This window comes from Oncorhynchus mykiss, chromosome 3 (assembly GCF_013265735.2).
Source record: "Oncorhynchus mykiss isolate Arlee chromosome 3, USDA_OmykA_1.1, whole genome shotgun sequence".
In the NCBI taxonomy this organism is placed as follows: domain Eukaryota; kingdom Metazoa; phylum Chordata; class Actinopteri; order Salmoniformes; family Salmonidae; genus Oncorhynchus; species Oncorhynchus mykiss.
This window is the reverse complement of record NC_048567.1, coordinates 18,387,008-18,404,726: the sequence shown is the minus strand read 5'-3', so window position 1 is coordinate 18,404,726 and position 17,719 is coordinate 18,387,008.

Here is a 17,719-nt window from a genome sequence, read left to right as displayed (position 1 = left end):
TGTTCTGTGAAGGGAGTAGCACACAGCGTTGTACGAGATCTTCAGTTTCTTGGCAATTTCTCAAATGGAATAGCCTTTAAGTCGTAAGTTTACATACACTTAGGTTGGAGTCATTAAAACTCATTTTTCAACCACTCCACAAATTTCTTGTTAACAAACTATAGTTTTGGCAAGTCGGTTAGGACATCTACTTTGTGCATGACACAAGTAATTTTCCAACAATTGTTTGCAGACAGATTATTTCACTTACAATTCACTGTATCACAATTCCAGTGGGTCAGAGTGTTACGTACTCCTCTTGGAGGAGGGAACGCAACACACTGCTACAACTCAACTCCCCGTGGAGTGAAAAAAAGTATGTGATTGTAGGTGCGGGTAAGGATGACAGAGGCAGAGAATATTACCGTTTACAGGGAATTTATTCTTCCTTCACATGGTAAGGTGGGAAAAAGGGGCAGGACGGAACCAAAACAAAGAAAGTAAAAGTTCCCCCTATCCTACCTTACCTGCCTACCCACTGGTTACCTATTCTTAGCACCACCTGGTGCGCTAACCAAAATACAGGGGGTTGTCCGCCCAGGTCTTACCTAGTGTGCCTAGACATAGTAAATACTACGGGTATATGTATGCCCGCAGGCCTCTTGCCTAAACACTCCCAATGTGCCTTCCCCTTCCACCCTGGGAACAAATGAAACACTATAATTAAAACTTAGTGAACAATTTGAATAAACCAAAAACACTAGGTACTATGGTATACACATACACACCTCTACAGGAGTGGCTACAAAACACTTTCAACAAATTTACCAGACCAACAACCAACACATGACATACAAAGAAGCTCTCTCGTAACAAAGGAACACTGGCTTTTCAAGCTGCAGGAGGAGTCGGTAATTGATGAGCCAGCTGTTTCCCCTGGCGAGAGGGCGGGGTCCGAGCTCCAATCTGCAGTGGGGCCAACTAATCAGCTGCTTGGAATCCAACAAACCATCCTGAAACACACACATACAAACCCACAACAACACAGAAACTGGGGAATGAAACACAGAGGTTTATTTCAAGGCCTACCTTCAAACTCAGTGCCTCTTTGATTGACATCATGGCAAAATCAAAAGAAATCAACCAAGACCTAAGAAAAAAATTGTAGACCTCCACAAGTCTGGATCATCCTTGGGAGCAATTTCCAAACGCCTGAAGGAAGCACGTTCATCTGTACAAACAATAGTACACAAGTATAAACACCATGGGACCACACAGCTGTCATACTGCTCAGGAAGGAGGCCCTCCTAGAGAAGAAAATACTTTGGTGTGAAAAGTGCAAATCAATCCCAGAACAACAGGACCTTGTGAAGATGCTGGAAGAAACAGGTACAAAAGTATCTATATCCACAGTAAAATGAGTCCTATATCGATATAACCTGAAAGGCCGCTCAGTAAGGAAGAAGCCACTGCTCCAAAACCGCCATAAAAAAGCCAGACTACGGTTTGCAACTGCACATGGGGACAAAGAAAGTACTTTTGGAGAAATGTCCTCTGGTCTGATGAAACAAAAATAGAACTGTTTGGCCACAATGACCATCGTTATGTTTGGAGGAAAAAGGGGAGGCTTGAAAGCCAAAGAACACCATCCCAACCATGAAGCACGGGGGGTGACAGCATCATGTTGTGGGGGTGCATTGTTGCAGGAGGGACTGGTGCACTTCACAAAATAGGTGGCACGATGAGAAAGGAAAATGATGTGGATATATTGAAGCAACATCAAGACGTCAGTCAGGAAGTTAATGCTTGATTGCAAATGGGTCTTCCAAATGGACAATGACCCCAAGCATACTTCTAAAGTTGTGGCAAAATGGCTTAAGGACAACAAAATCAAGGTATTGGAGTGTCCCTGACAGAGCCCTGACCTCAATCCCATAGAAAATGTGTGGGCAGAACTGAAAAAGTGTGTGCGAGCAAGGAGGTCTACTGACTCAGTTACATCAGCTCTGTCAGGAGGAATGGGCAAAAATTCACCCAACTTATTGTGGGAAGCTTGTGGAAGGCTACCCGAAATGTTTGACCCAAGTTAAACAATTTAAAGGCAATGCTACCAAATACTAATTGAGTGTATGTAAACTTCTGACCCAATGGGAATGTGATGAATGAAATAGAAGCTGAAATAAATAATTCTCTCTACTATTATTCTGACATTTCACATTCTTAAAATAAAGTGGTGATCCTAACTGACCTAAGACAGGGAATTTTTACTAGGATTAAATGTCAGGAATTGTGAAAAACTGAGTTTAAATGTATTTGGCTAAGGTGTATGTAAACTTCTGACTTCATCTGTAAGTGCCATTGAAACACAGGAGTGATTGGTAGCTGATAATAGGCCTCTGTACGCCTATGTAGATATTCCATTAAAAATCAGCCATTTACAGCTACAATAGTCATTTACAACATTAACGGTGTCTACACTGTATTTCTGATCAATTTTATGTTATTTTAATGGACAAAAAACATGCTTTTCTTTAAAAAAACAAGGACATTTCTATGTGACCCCAAACTTTTGAAAGGTAGTGTATGAGACAATAGTTTCTCACTTTTTACTTTGATTCCTTTGAAATTGAAAAGGAACATTTCCAAACACTTTAATTTATTGTTTTTATTTTTTCCCCAGCCAATGAGGCAAGCCAGAGCTCTGAAGTTTAGAATCAGAGTGGAGCTTGGAGGAGGACGCAGCTAACAAGCGTTACATCAACTCATGCAGATATAGAGAAAAGAGGCTGCCAGAGGTAAACTTGCAACTGTAAAATGTATAATGCTCAATAAATAACAGGACCGATTAATTCCATTCCATTAGTGTCAGTTAGCTGGACGGTAAATCAGACAGACTTCATGGACCCATATGCGTCAGATCAGATGTTCTGCTACAAAGGTGTTGAGAAAAAGACCAGATTATTAAAAACTTTTCCATGAGCCAATATAATTCAATGGTTGATTTAATATCCATATTTTATTGTTCAGTTAATTAAGGTGGAGCTGGTATACAGAAGTTCAGTGTGGGGCAGCAGTCAGGGTGAAAAAATAACAATTAGGAGCATCTAACTGCCTTGCTGCATTCAAACCTTAATTCATTCCTTATAATGTAAAGTTTCCCCACCAACCAGCTCCCCCACCTCAGGGGAACTCTGGCAGCGAATGAAACAGCCTCTCCGCCTCCTCATGCTGCTTGGCATGTCTGTTTTTTATTACAGGTTGAACTCGTTTTGCTACGTTTAGTTTTTTCAACTTTCATTACACAAACTGTTCATTTTTTGGAAAGACGTTATTTGTGATAAATGACTGTTGGAAGCACACACTGTATTTCACCACTGGACACCACTGGGGAGGAGTGGCTGCTGCCTGTGGTCCTGTGTCATGATGGTAGCTATGCCACCGGCAGAAAAAACACCCACCTGCCATGGCTGGAGCAGCTCCAAACTCCATGTTTTAACTACCCCCGCCTGAAGGTCGGCTGATGAGGTGCTAAGTGTCTAATAACGGCAGATCAACACTCCTTAAATGAGGACATTTCTCCTATAATACATCACCAAGACTGCCCACTGGCCATCCCTCTAAATGGGAATGAAGTACTGTAAATTCATCTCCAACTGATGTGAAACGGATCAGGCCTTCTATAACATCATCTGAAAAGTGGATAAAATACCCTTTTTCAAAGCACCCTGAACTTTATAACAAGCTTTTTTCTCTTTCCTTCCGTGCTTCCAAATGAGAAATTCTTGAATAAATATTAGTGTTTCAGATTTGTTTTCCAGAGATAGTTCATCTAACCCTTGCAGTTTTGGCCTCGATACTCATTATGCCTACAATATTGCTACTGCACATGAGATCAGTTGAATATGGGCACTATCATAACAACTGAGCAGCAGCGGTAGAGGTATCCCAACCCTACCAACACTATAAATCTATAGTTATGCTCTTCTGAACCTAGCCACCAAGGTTTCAGACAAGGACGTATGGGTATGACAATGTGAATCTATCTATACCTTTCCTTATCTCTACTTAACTGTATCCTTATCTGTTCTGATCCTAGATAACCTTTGTCTCTCTTGGTTTCCCACTGAGTTCCTGGCACTGGTTCTATAGCTCTGGCTCAGGCCTGTGATCCATGTCAAATCATGTGATGTGTGGAGAGCATGGAGCCGCAGGGAAGCGCTTCACACAGCAGAGCTGTAAACACCAGATTGTATGGGGGGAGAGAAAGAGATAAACACGCTTGTAGGTTTGGGAAGCCTGGGTGGATAAATATGCTAGGCTTTGGGACTATAAAGTTCTATCTGACATTTTTTTTAAATTACATATTCCGACCCGAGTTAAGCGAGTGTAAATGGAACCTAATTCAGTTTTTATGCATTTTTCCTTGACCTTGAACTTAAGCATGAGAATATTGTACTATTCACATGCTGCTGGTTTTGGGTGGAGCTCAAATGAATGAAGGTGTGGCGGAGGTGTGTCTACAGAAACAGCATATTAGGACTTTGACTTTATTCCCTAATAATTCCACCTCCTTTATGCGTTCGGAAACCTAGAATAACGTCTAGCAAACCTACTGGCTCCAAGAGGAAAAACATCTAGGCCTACTTTATTTTTATGATAGAAATAACACCATTCTCCATGCACTGTAATAGACAAGTGCTATCAATAAGAGTTAGATAAATGTGTAATCAGTTTGGATAAGGGAATTGTAGCCTAAATATAAATGCTACTTGTTTTAGATCTATTTTACCTTATAATCGCTGGAGACAAATGTCAAACCAGTCACTTTTTTCCACAGTAAAATACTGCGCATTTATGCAGAATTTAAATTCTACGGCCTTTTAACTTGCAGGGATGGGCACTCTCGAAAGTCTTAATTATAGGCTACCCCAACTTTCTCTCTCTCTTATTTCTATCATGTTAAATATTAGCCACTATCAGTACCGACCGTCAGTAGACCTAATAACCACACATATTCAACTGCCAATTTACTGTTAGTTCCTTCAGTTGGTATAGTCTACATTATCATTCCATTGAATTACATTGTTTTGTTAACCTTCATTTGCTTCCTCTGTAAACGCCACCACGGCCATGTGGTTGTTTCTGAGGATCATCAGTAACAGTTGATAATATTTAAAAAGACATGAAGGCTAAATAAATCGTTATGAAGTGGAGTGTAGACCAAGCCTAAGAGTTTGAACCCGATACATGGTGCAATACTTGGCTGTCCTCACACAGTTCCATGGTTAGTGCAGGCAATAGACGAGAGGACAGCCTACTATTGTACACTATTATCCCTATTATAATTATATGTACACTAACCTGCCAACATTATCATGGGTGGAAGAACTGAATGTCGGAATATTCAGAATGAATCAAACCGGTTTTCTTTCTTTTGTGCAAAAGGCTATCCAAACCTGTTTTTTTTTTATGATTCATAAATATTTTTCTTCCCCTATATAATAAAAACAGTTATCTACCAATTGGTGCTGAAACAGAGATTAATATGCATATATTTAGCTGCCATTCTTTCATTGATCCCTAATATTCTCAACCTGTTCTCTTGATGTATTCTAGTGTGTCTGTTGACAAAATTATAACTACAGGGTACACCGTATTTAAAGGGTTGGCTTTTTATAAACGTACTCGAAACCCTAATGAATGAAAACTACACAAGAAAATCTGTTGGTTAGCAAGAGGAACGTTTTTCAGCTGTTAAATTACATTTATGCAGCGCACACAAGGGAACCATGACTGCAAAGCCTGCTATGCACCTTCATAAGGGAAGTCTGAATAGCAACTACCGAGAAGTGCATAGGAAAGGTGTGTGTAAGAAATATGTAACTTCCTAATTTGGAATAGGGACCATAGAGTTACTCTTTAGTTGTTCCTTTTCATATTTGGTCCTTTAAATATTTCAGAAGGATGAAAAAAATGAAATATCTGAAAGTTCTATTTGTGCAAACACCTTTGAACTTGGTGCTATAAGGTTCTATCTGCAATCCAATCACACAATGCTGGTTTGTCGATCACAAATAATTGTATGTAAGGTGATATACTTAGAGTCATGAAAGAGGAAGACATCACAAAGCAGTTCTGAGATCTGGGACTTATAACATTATGATCATTATCTCAAAACTATACATTTTGCAGTTAGAACTTTATAGTCCCAAGTCCGTGATTATTCATATCTTAGGTTCTGGTCCTCTTTTTCAATTCATTACATTTGTTTCACCACTTTTTCAGAAGATAGCTATAACGTCAACTCTTTATGGTAAAAATAAATCAATACAGGTTCCTTAGAGCATGTTTTATTCCCTTAGGAGAGGCATTGTTGTTTTTGTCTTGTTCTACATCAATACGGAAACCTACTTGGACGGGGGTATTTCACAAACATTACAATCTTACTACATTTTATTGATTAATAGCAAGTATTTGACTGACTTTGGGTGTCAGAGACCAGAAAGATATATCCGTGTACTTATCCAGAGCTAAGCTTTAGCAATGTTGCTAGTTATCCATAGGATATAAGGTGCATTCTGAAAGTATTCAGACCCCTTGATTTTTTCCACATTTTTTTCCATTTCAGCCTTATTCTCAGATGGATGAAATTGTTTTTTGTTCTCATCAATCTACACACAATATCACATAATGTAAAAAAGCAAAAACAGGTGGTTACATTTTCTTTCACCTTTACTCAGTACTTTGTTGAAGCACCTTTGGCAGCGATTACAGCCTCAAATCTTCTTGGGGATGACGCTACAAGATTGGCACACCTGTATTTGGGGAGTTTCTCCCATTCTTCTCTTCAGGTCCTCTCAAGCTCTGTCAGGTTGGATGGGGAGCATCACTGCACAGCTATTTTCAGGTCTCTCCAGGGATGTTAGATCGGGTTCAAGTCCGGGCTCTGGCTGAGCCACTTAAGGACATTCAGAGACTTGTCCCGAAGCCACTCGTTGTCCTGTTGGAAGGTCAACCTTCGCCCTAGTCTGAGGTCCTGAACGCTCTGGAGCAGTTTTTCATCAAGAATCTCTCTGTACTTTGCTCCGTTCATCTTTCCCTCTATCCTGACTAGTTTCCCAGTACTTGCCGCTGAAAAACATCCCCACAGCATGATTCTGCCACTACCATGCTTCCCCGTAGGGATGGTGCCAGGTTTCCTCAAGATGTGACGCTTTGCATTCAGGCCAAAGAGTTCAATCTAGACCAGATAATTTTGTTTTTCATGGTTTGAGAGTCCTTTAGGTGCCTTTTGGCAAACTCCAAGCGGGGTGTCATGTGCCTTTTACTGAGGAGTGGCTTCAGTCTGGCCACTCCACCATAAAGGCCTGATTGGTGGAGTGCTGCACAGATGGTTGTACCCTTCCCCAGATACGTGCATCGACACAATCCTGTCTCTGAGCTCTACGGACCATTCCTTCAACCTCATGGCTTGGTTTTTGCTCTGACATGCACTGTCAGAGCATAGATAGGTGTGTGCCTTTCAAAATCATGTCCAATCAATTGAATCTACCACAGGTGGACTCCAATCAAGTTGTAGAAACATCTCAAGGATAATCAATGGAAACAGGATTCACCTGTTAAATTTCGAGTCTCATAGCAAAGGGTCTAAATACTATATAAATAAGGTATTTCTGTTTGTTATTTTTTATAAATTTGCAAACATTTCTAAAAACCTGTTTTTGCTTTGTCATTATGGGGTATTGTGTGTAGATTGATGAGGATTATTATATATTTTTTTATCCATGTAACGTAACAAAATGTGGAAAAAGTCAAGGGGTCTGAATACTTTCTGAATGCACTGTAGTGTATTTGTCATTTTAGGGAACTATCGCTTTAACAAATGTGTGATGAACATAAATGAATATATTTGATTATGTGATTAGAAAGAAGGAAGTGTATTCTCTTTATTTCATTATTAAATGTCTGTACGTTTCTATTGAAATTATTTTAACATTGTGTGCCATATAGCCTTATGGCTGAACCCAGATTGACAATTCTATCTGTGATTTCACCCCCCCAAAAAAATAGTGTAACGATCATCATAGGTGGAAGAAGGAGAGGACCAAGGTGCAGCATGGTACGTGGTCATGATCTTTTAATTACCCTGAGCACTAGAACAAAAATAACAAAACAGAACAAACTAAACAGTCCTGTCTGGTACAGAGAAAGAAAACAACTACCCACAACTCAAGGGCGAAACCAGGCTGCCTAAGTATGGTTCTCAATCAGAGACAATGATTGCCTCTGATTGTGAACCATACCAGGCCAAACACATAGAATTACAAACATAGAACAAAACATAGAATACCCACCCACATCACACCCTGACCAAACTAAAAATAGAAACATACAAAGCAATCTACGGTCAGGGCGTGACACTTAGGATTTTTTTTTAAGGTGAGGACCTTGGGTTATGAAAGAAGAATTCACTACAAAACAGTTCTGCGATCACAACCTGGGATGTGAAAACTTTGATGCTCAATATCTCAGAACTCTGCTTTGTGCAGATAGAACTGTATAGTCCCAAGGTCTCGTATTGTTACTTGGGAGAGTCGGCCATGTGTCTAAGGGACACGTTTGGGGTTCTAAGTCTCAGACAGGGCTACGTCTTCATGAGAGCGTGTTTCCAAATCACCTCCACTACACTATGTACTGTATTGTAGGTTTGGTTTGTGGAAGCTTGGGTTCACATGGTCTCAGGTTTGAATGAAATACCTAATTCAAGGTAGGCTAGTATTACTGAACTCTGCAGAGTAGTTACGTTGTAGTTACTGTACATTTTTATTCTGATCCAACACCTTTTTATAGGATTTATCCTGAATGGATGATCCAACCAACAGAAACATCCACAAAATCCCAGAGGAACAAAGGTACCACCTGAACTACAGTGGGGTTTGATGTATCACAGTCTGTGCTGATTCACTATATTACCTTCAGAGGTGAAACTAGATAGTCATCAAGAGAGAAAAGAGAAGCACATTTCAGTGTGGGCAAGACAAAAGTATCAAGCACAAGTTTTGGAAAACCCGACACATAACCGCAAAGATATGTTAATCTCTCTCAATCTCATAAAACACAAACACACAAACGCATGCACCGCACACACACACACATACACAAACTGATGCACTCATGTACGCAAGCACAAACACACACACCAACAAACAATTTGCCTCAAACAATCCACACACATCCACAAATTTAACCCAATCAACCCCGATACACATAACAAATATTCACACACAGCCCAGATGAAAGCTGTCTTTAACCACGGTGAGTTTGTACCAGGAGGGTAGCTACTGTTCACATCCGGTGTACAACCCATTTCCAACCACCCAGACCCAGACCTGACAACCTCCAGCAGCACTGCAGGCTAGGCCTCACTGCTTCTTTGTGGTTTATAACAAAAAGGGGTAGCATGGCAACATTTTTTAATAACAGTAAAACTGAAAAGAGCAAAAATAAACAGAATTTCTGGCAGTAGCTTGAAATCAGTTGTAAACCTAAACTTGTTAACCTGCCCATAACACTTGATTTTACACAAGCCATTTACAGTGCCTGAAGTAGCTACTTTTCCTTCTGTCTCTAGAGAGGAAAATACAGCACTGTGGTTTTCCTTATCAGCCCCATCCAAATATGTTTATTAGACAGATCGAATTCCAGATAAGGTAAGTGAATGGATGGAGGGGCTGGAAGAGAGAAATATTCCCTCTTTTTCCAAAGGCTGTCTGATAAACTTGTTACATTGCCACATCGAACCTTTTGTCCACAGAGAAACTGCACTGAAGGCCTGTGGTTCAGAACCACTCATATTTCACAGATTCAGCAATCTAAATCGCAACAAGTTCAGTTACAAGCTACAGTACAGTAAACCTCAGAGCACTTTGTTTTATTTTCTGGCTCGTACAGCTACAAGATGTTTGATACTGAATGCCCACGGTACTTTATCATCATGCTGACAATCACCATCATGTCCAGGCAATGTGCATACAGTACAGTACATAGCCCCTCACCAGTTTAATGGAGGTTTGATCTAACATTCACCATGGATTACAACAGTAAATGACACAACTGTCTTTGCTGGGTTCATTGCGTATGAGCTGAGCTCCATCCAGTCATTGGCAGCCAGTGTTACAGTTGGATCAGCCTGGGATAAGGCTGTACCTGAGTTGAGGAGCAACTGAGGGAGGGAGGCATTCAGCAGGCTCACCTGTACACCAACAGACAGGTGTGTCTGCAGCCTGGGCCTACCTGTACCTATAGCTCCTCAACACCCAACACCCATCAGCCGGCACAGATTCCTCTATCCGCCCCAATAGGGGTGACTGTCTCCAAGGTCCCAGGCAGGCAGAGAAAACAACATTTCAGCACCATGCGTACTTCCTGGCCCCTGCGAACGTAGACCCCCATGGAAAACACATTCCAGTGATCAAGGCAGCCGTGAGAGCCCCCCCGCCCCCAAATCCCCTCTCCACACACACACCCTCACACCCCAATCACACCCTCCCCACGCGCACTCAGGCGCATCGCCGAAATTCAAACCCAACGACCCTCACAGGCAACACTCCAGTTCCTGGAGAGACAAGAGGCAGAACATCTCATCCTGAAAGATGTAATATGTCCTCAGAGTGAGATGAGTGTGAGGGCTGCAAACACCGTGTAGGCGGGGATGGAGGTACATATGGTTCAGACAGGAGTTGAAGTTAGGAGCAATTTAAGTACTTATTGCCTGAACTCTAATAGATTCATTTGATTCTATCAAATTAATTGATTCCACTTTATTCTAATAGATTATATTCTAATATATTCTATTGATTCAATCAGAGAGGATCCTTCCACTGTAGGCCCTATTTTCGCAAAACAAAGAGAAGCCTTAAGGTTGAAGACTATAATACTCACAATATCTGTTATGAAATCTATTTCGAAAACATTTAACCGATTCAGTCTTGCAACTGTTGCATACCAAACTCACACGCCAACTGTTTGAACAAACATGGTGCATTGCCATCTTGATATAAAGCATAAAGACTGAAGAGGCTTTCTGATTTGAAGAAAACATATACTTATTCCACACACAAGAAGCCCTGACTGAAATACAACTCTGCCTATAGTATACATTCCTATTTGCTTTGTTAAAAACCATTAGCACTTCTCGTCTTGAGTCCCCTGACGGACTGGAAAAGGAAATGTGTTGTGGATGGTGTCACCGCCGTCCTGGTTGCCCACTTGGCACCTCAGAGTCATTATACAAGGGCTGGGCCATTGTGAGCCCGGTTTGCCTTGTTAACGAACCAGGAGCTGAGAAGCATGGAGCAAACTGAAAGTTTACCCACTTTTTCCTCTTTCTGAGTCCTTCTCTCTCTTCATTGCTCTCGCTCTCGTCTCTTATCTCCCCCCTATCCTTATCTCTCTCCAACCCCCTCCCTAGCTGAGCTCACCCTCCACTTCACTCTGGTTCTTCTCCCAGTTGCTCTGTATATTACACTTTCTCTGTAGAAACCTGTCAAATAAAGTGATGACCCTATTAACACACTGCATGCAAATGAACAAACAGTCATGAATGCAGTCTTTACTAGGGTGAGAAAAGGGGCCATTGAAGGCTCTTTCCACAGTCTCATTCAGGGGCCACAGTTATATAATGGCAGTGATTCACTTTTTAATATTTGTGTAATTACATGTTATTGAGGTTGAACCAGGTTAACAAACTGATTATTTAGTACACTATAAAGGAAATAGGGTGCCATTTGGGATGCACCCTAGGCCTTAATAAGAATAAAAGGCACTGAGGGAAGGGGGGTGTGTGGCAGTGTGGAGGGTGAGTTTGGTGACAGGGCGGTCAGTGCCCTCTTGTGCTTCCAGGTCACTGACCCGCTCCACGTCCAGTCGTGTATCTTTAACAGCATGGCGTGTGTTCAATGGTCATCTGCCTTTTTTCAAAAGCAACTCATCTAGACTATTCACCATCCAGGGCGAGGCACGATACAGCAGGACTTGTTGGTTGGTGTATCCTTTACTCAAGGCTGCCACCTAGTGGTTTATTTTTTAAAGAATATACACTCTTTTGTTTGTTTAAAGGTTAGACAGATAGTTTGAGGGCTGTAGCCTGTCCTTGATGTTGAGGCAGTAGCCTACAATGTTTTAGTTTCACACAGCTGTATAAAATCAGGCCATGGTCTCCTGCAGTGATTTGTGGCTCTACAAATCTTTTTTTTGTGGCTCCATAGCTGACTGCCAGAGGAGAGGAGGGTAGAGGAGGGGAGGCCAGGTCAAGGTGGGGTGGAAGGGGCATTGGGGTGACCTGGGGGCAGAAGTTAGAGGTGGGTGGGGAACCTGCAGGTGTGTGCGCGCTGCTAAGTCCTCTGGCTAGGGACAAGTGCACTGCACCTGCACCACATATGCTCAATCAAACCCACACTCATTCGCATTCCAACATCCGCAATGCAAATGCATACACACGGACAACAATATAGTGTTATATATTGTGTTATAGTGTTTGTGAGTGCGTGATGCCTTGTTTTACAGCATAAAACACCCCTCTCCCCCAACACACGTCATCAGTCAACAACAAACATATGTGGGACAGTCTGACTTGGTAAGAGACATCACCATGATGAATGTCTTCTTCTCCCTAGACCTGGACTCCCTAAATCTCTGGTGGGGTGTGGGGGGGTGATACTCCTCATTTTCTACCTCCTCCTCCTCCTCCTCTTGCTTGCTGGCAAATGATGCTAATCGCGGTCTGGTTACCTTGATTGACTCAGCAGTTTGGAGGGCTCTTTCACACGCTGGAGAAAGTCATCAGGAGTACGCAGTGTTCTGGAACAGCGGGCCTGGAGGGGCAGCTAGCTTCCAACCCCTCCCCCAGGCTAGCAGTCAGGCCTCCAGGATCTAGGGATGCAGAGGAGATGCCTTGACTGATATGATGGCATGGACATTGACTTTCTGGTCTCACAGGGTATGTGACTTGTAATGGTAGTACCCTGGACCTTTGTGTTTCCTGCCACTTCAACAATATCTCTATCAGGTTATATAGACAATCCCTCAGTATCCTGCAAATGATCACATTTTAGAGGACATTTTAGAGTGGCAGACAGACAATGAATCACCACAATCAACACAATCATCTATTCCCAATAGACAATGTGCACAACAAAGATATGACTGTATGCAAGAAGAGTGAATACACAAAATTCCCTTCTGGTCTAAGAGAAAGGAAACAACAAAATCCACTGCAGGGTCGTTCCATGTCATTTCTGCAAGCCATGACACCCACAATCTCAGATTGCTCTGAAATATTTTCTGTTGTTAGAAACATAAAATAAACAAAATAAAATTTCTGGAATGCTTAAATATAATTTAATCTCTGTGAATTTAAGCTAATTTATTGCACCCAAATTGGCCATTTTAATTTATAGGATTCAAATAATATTCAATAATTACAAGTACTAAGGAGCAGCTCAGAGTATTGTTCACCCCCATGTTTTAAAGGGATAGTATATAGCATCAGCTCTCTGTTTGACAGGTAGCATGGAGCTGCGGCTCAGAGAATTGTTTCTTCATCCTATGTAATGTATTCACAGTGAATTTGGTGATGTTCTTTTCCCGTCATTGAAGTTCTTAGGTTTATTTTTTGGTAATATCAGGATGTAGGATGGGACACAAACTTAACAACGTCAATGACTGATTTCTCTGAACAGAGGAACAAAACATCCCCAAATTCACTGAAAATGGGGATCCTCAATAAATACAAATACAAAAATACCTAGGATGAAGAAATAAAAACTCCATTCCGCAGTACCATACTACTTTAGCGTGGGTTCTGGGAGGTCCGTGGGTGATTTTTGACCATTCCTTTGGATTCCTCATGTATAACTCATTGTTAGATGTTAGGTACTGTATGTATTGAATATTATATGAACCCTATATATTAAAATGGCCAATTTGGGTGCAATCAATTAGCTTAATTAAAAATTACATTTCAACAAAATAATGTTTCAGGAATGCTAATCTTTCTAACAACAGAAACGATTTCAGAACAACCTGAGAAGGTGGGTGTCAAAATCCTCTTTCTTGTGCTTTTTGAGGTGGAACAACCCTGTATCTACTTGTGTCTGGACAGCATCAGAGAGAGTGAGAGCGAAAGCGAGAGAGAGTGAGAGTGTTCATGTACACCACACGTCCAAAGAAGGAAGGAACCCCCTCCTAATTATAGTCTCCAGCCACACACTGGAAGTTTGAGTAAACTTTTTCTCACTACGTGGTGGCAACACTCCATAGAGAGACCAGTAAAAATAACAAGCCTGAAAAGCTCTTCTGTTTCTTCATATAAATTGTTTGTTTACACGTGATGAAGGGGTGAGGAGGAGTTTGGGGGGGATAGAGGGAAGATGGGAGGTCTGTGTGTCGTGTGGTAGGGTAGAGTTTCCCCTGATGGGCCAAGGCATGTTGGGAAATCTAAACGATATGCACCACAAACGATGCAACTGGCGATCGTGTGATCATGTTTTTGCCCTTTTTCTCTGGGGAAATTGGGGGGAATTATGGGTGCAGCTGAACCCCGTTGATAAACAGGCTGAGGAGTAAAGTATATAAATGGTCGCTACGTAGGCTTTGGAGATGAAAAATGACCCAGCCACATGTAAACTGTGGTCGGAAAACACAGAAAGCTGCTGACTAACTGCAGTGGGGTAAAAGGTGGGGGCACCCTGTTATTTGGTCTGGGCCTGGGCTGCCTGACTGAGAGTGCCTCACTCATCTAAACATGTCCTCTTTAGTCTGGGTATACCAACCACCCAACCAACCCACCAAACAGGGCTGTATTTTTTGCCACCATCTGTATCACATAAATAAGTGCTCATCACCTTCCTCCTCCCATCCAAAATAGCCCTGCTGTTAAATAGAGACCTGTTGCTGTTATTGTTTTAGCCCTTTATCAGTTTATTAAAGGCCTGTTCTTGGACACCCAATTTAAACAACACACCTAATTTAAAAACATAGGAAATGAGTTCACTAACTGCAGTTTATTATTACTTACTTTCCTTACAGAGGATAAAGAAACACTTCAATCTGAGGAGTTTTCCTAAGTCTTCAAGTGACCTCAATACAGAGGCCATTTAATCGGCTCAGGGACTAGAAATCATATCTCATTGGGTTCATAGCTCTAGTAAATGTGTGCGTCTTTTACTGGGTTGACAGGCATCATACTCAGAACCATTCTACAACCATTAGTGCAAATTCTACAACCATTAGTGCAAATCAACACATCATTAAAAAAAGAAAATAAACAAGCATAACCATATCACCTTGGAAACAGATTTACAACAGGTTTCCTACTGGACTAGAAGCTGGTCAGTGGACTGGTGCTGCCCTCAAAATGCCACTCTCAGGGCTCCAGTGTAATGTTATTTCAGCCCAACACGCTGACAGGCCCTGTCCAGAAACAAAACCTATCCCCTACCCCCCTAACAAGCCCTAGACACTTGGCCTCCACCTTACCACCAGCACTGAGAGAGCTCAGCCTCTCAGGTCATGGGTTTATTCATCTGTCTCAGTTCAAAGGTCACAGTTCACCAACAGACAGGGTAGTAGTATTCCATCTTTATTACAGGAAGGTGTCAACGCAGCCCCTGCTAAAAAACAAGATCCCTGATTGATTTATGGAATAGTAATAACAGGGTTCCAGGAGGAACCTCAAGTGGGGTGACAGGCTCGTGGTAATGGCTGGAGCAGAATCCGTGGAATGGCATCAAATACATTGTTTACATGTTTGATGCCTTTCCATTTGCTCCGTTCCGGTCATTATTGGAATTTCATGACTTTTCCATGACTTTTAAACCAAACTTCCATTACCAACCATTAGCGGTGTCTCTACGTAGATAATGTATAAAAAAAGTAAGTGTAATGTGGTATTGACACTGGCAGGATGCTCTCTGATCCCATTTACAATCTCCTGTAGTTGTGCAAGCACTTAACCCCCCCAAAGTAAAATACCAGATAGGCAATTGCAAAAAACACGTGGTCAACCCTCAGTTTGTAGAGATACTGGGTGTGCAGGCATTTGATCAAGCCTCGGCTGAGCAGATCATTTCCAAAACGTGGTTTGTTAAATGGGGACTGTAATAAAATCCTGCACACCCACTAGCTCTCCTGGCGGATGGTTGACCACCCTTGATGTATAACATTTAAAATACGTTTTATGTCTTTGGAAATAATTCACTGATTTAATATTTCAAAGAGCAAATGGCTTTGGTAGGCTACAAAGTTTTTTTTTTATTCAGCAGATGCAACTCCACAACTTTTCTTCAGGAAAGTACCTTTTGTAGTCATATTTATCTTAGCTGCCTTAGAAGTGTTTACTTTGCAGGCTGACTAGTTATCTGCTAGATGGGCTGGTCCACTTTTAGCCTAGTTGGCCTGCCTAACTAGTTGTTTTTTTGCGAAAAATGATAATTATCTGGACTAATAATGGGGGCCTCAAGGGAAGAAAACGGGCCGGTTTGGGGGCCTCATGGAAAAAAATTGCCGATGTGTTACAAATGCCAGGGACGATTTCTGGTCCCAGTCCGCCCCTGCTGACTAGTATCTATTGAGTTGCAATGTCCTATACACTGGATGCCCAAATCAACAGGAAGTATCTACAAAACTAGTTTTGAAGCCAAATAATCCAAAAGAAAGGCTACATCTAATATTTTTTTCCTAAAATTACTGTTCGCGATTCACAAAATTATTTTGATTCACATTCGGTTCGAATTTACAAACACAGACGCGCTAATGCATCATTCCGATCTTGGCGATATGCAGATTTTTTGGGGGATTGATAAAATATGTAAAACCTGTGCCTAAATATATTTTATTATCAAATTATTAAATACATTTCCATGACTTTTCCAGGCTTAGGAAACACCATTACAAAATCCATTACTTTTAATGACCATAAAAACCCTGTAATAACTTTGTATTATGTTATTATGGTTGCTTAACCCTTTGAAAGTAGTCAGATTTGATAAATTAGCAGGTAACATTTAGCCAGTTGGAACCAGACTGATCGCTGTGGCTAGGTAAAATGAACCTCATCTAAAGTTATTCCTCACTGATTCAGCGGTGACAAGAGTCTAGATTTCTGACAGAAACTATAGACAGTTAGGTTGCTTCTCATCTTTCCAAATTGTCAAAGGTAGACTGGTATGATTCAGTCTGCGTCACAAATGGCATCCTATTTCCTATATAAACGCCAATAGGGCTCTGGTCAAATGTAGAGCACTATACAGCACAGTATAGTATAAGTGTGTGCCATTTAAGACATACCCACCGTCCTCAAAAGCACTGCCCCCCACAAACACCAGGCTCCCTCCACAAAAGTATTTCCTTCAGTCACACAAACATCACTTCACACAACACCCCCAAGGCTTGGACCATGCAGGGTGGCCAAGATGATGGCATCACTTCTCAAGAGCCAACGTTAGATAAACAACACCTTCACTAAAAGAACACAGTTGAGCATTTCCCAGATTCTGCCAATGATGGCAAAACAACAAACAAACCATGGCTGGCACTTCAGAAACTTATTCTGTGTCTTTACAATAAGGAACCGTTCGTTTCTTATAATGTCCGGATATAAAAGCTTGAGAAACGACTTGTCTGAAACAAGTTTGTCCCTGGTCTCATCTGGAATCTTGCAGGGATACTGTCAAACTGTTAT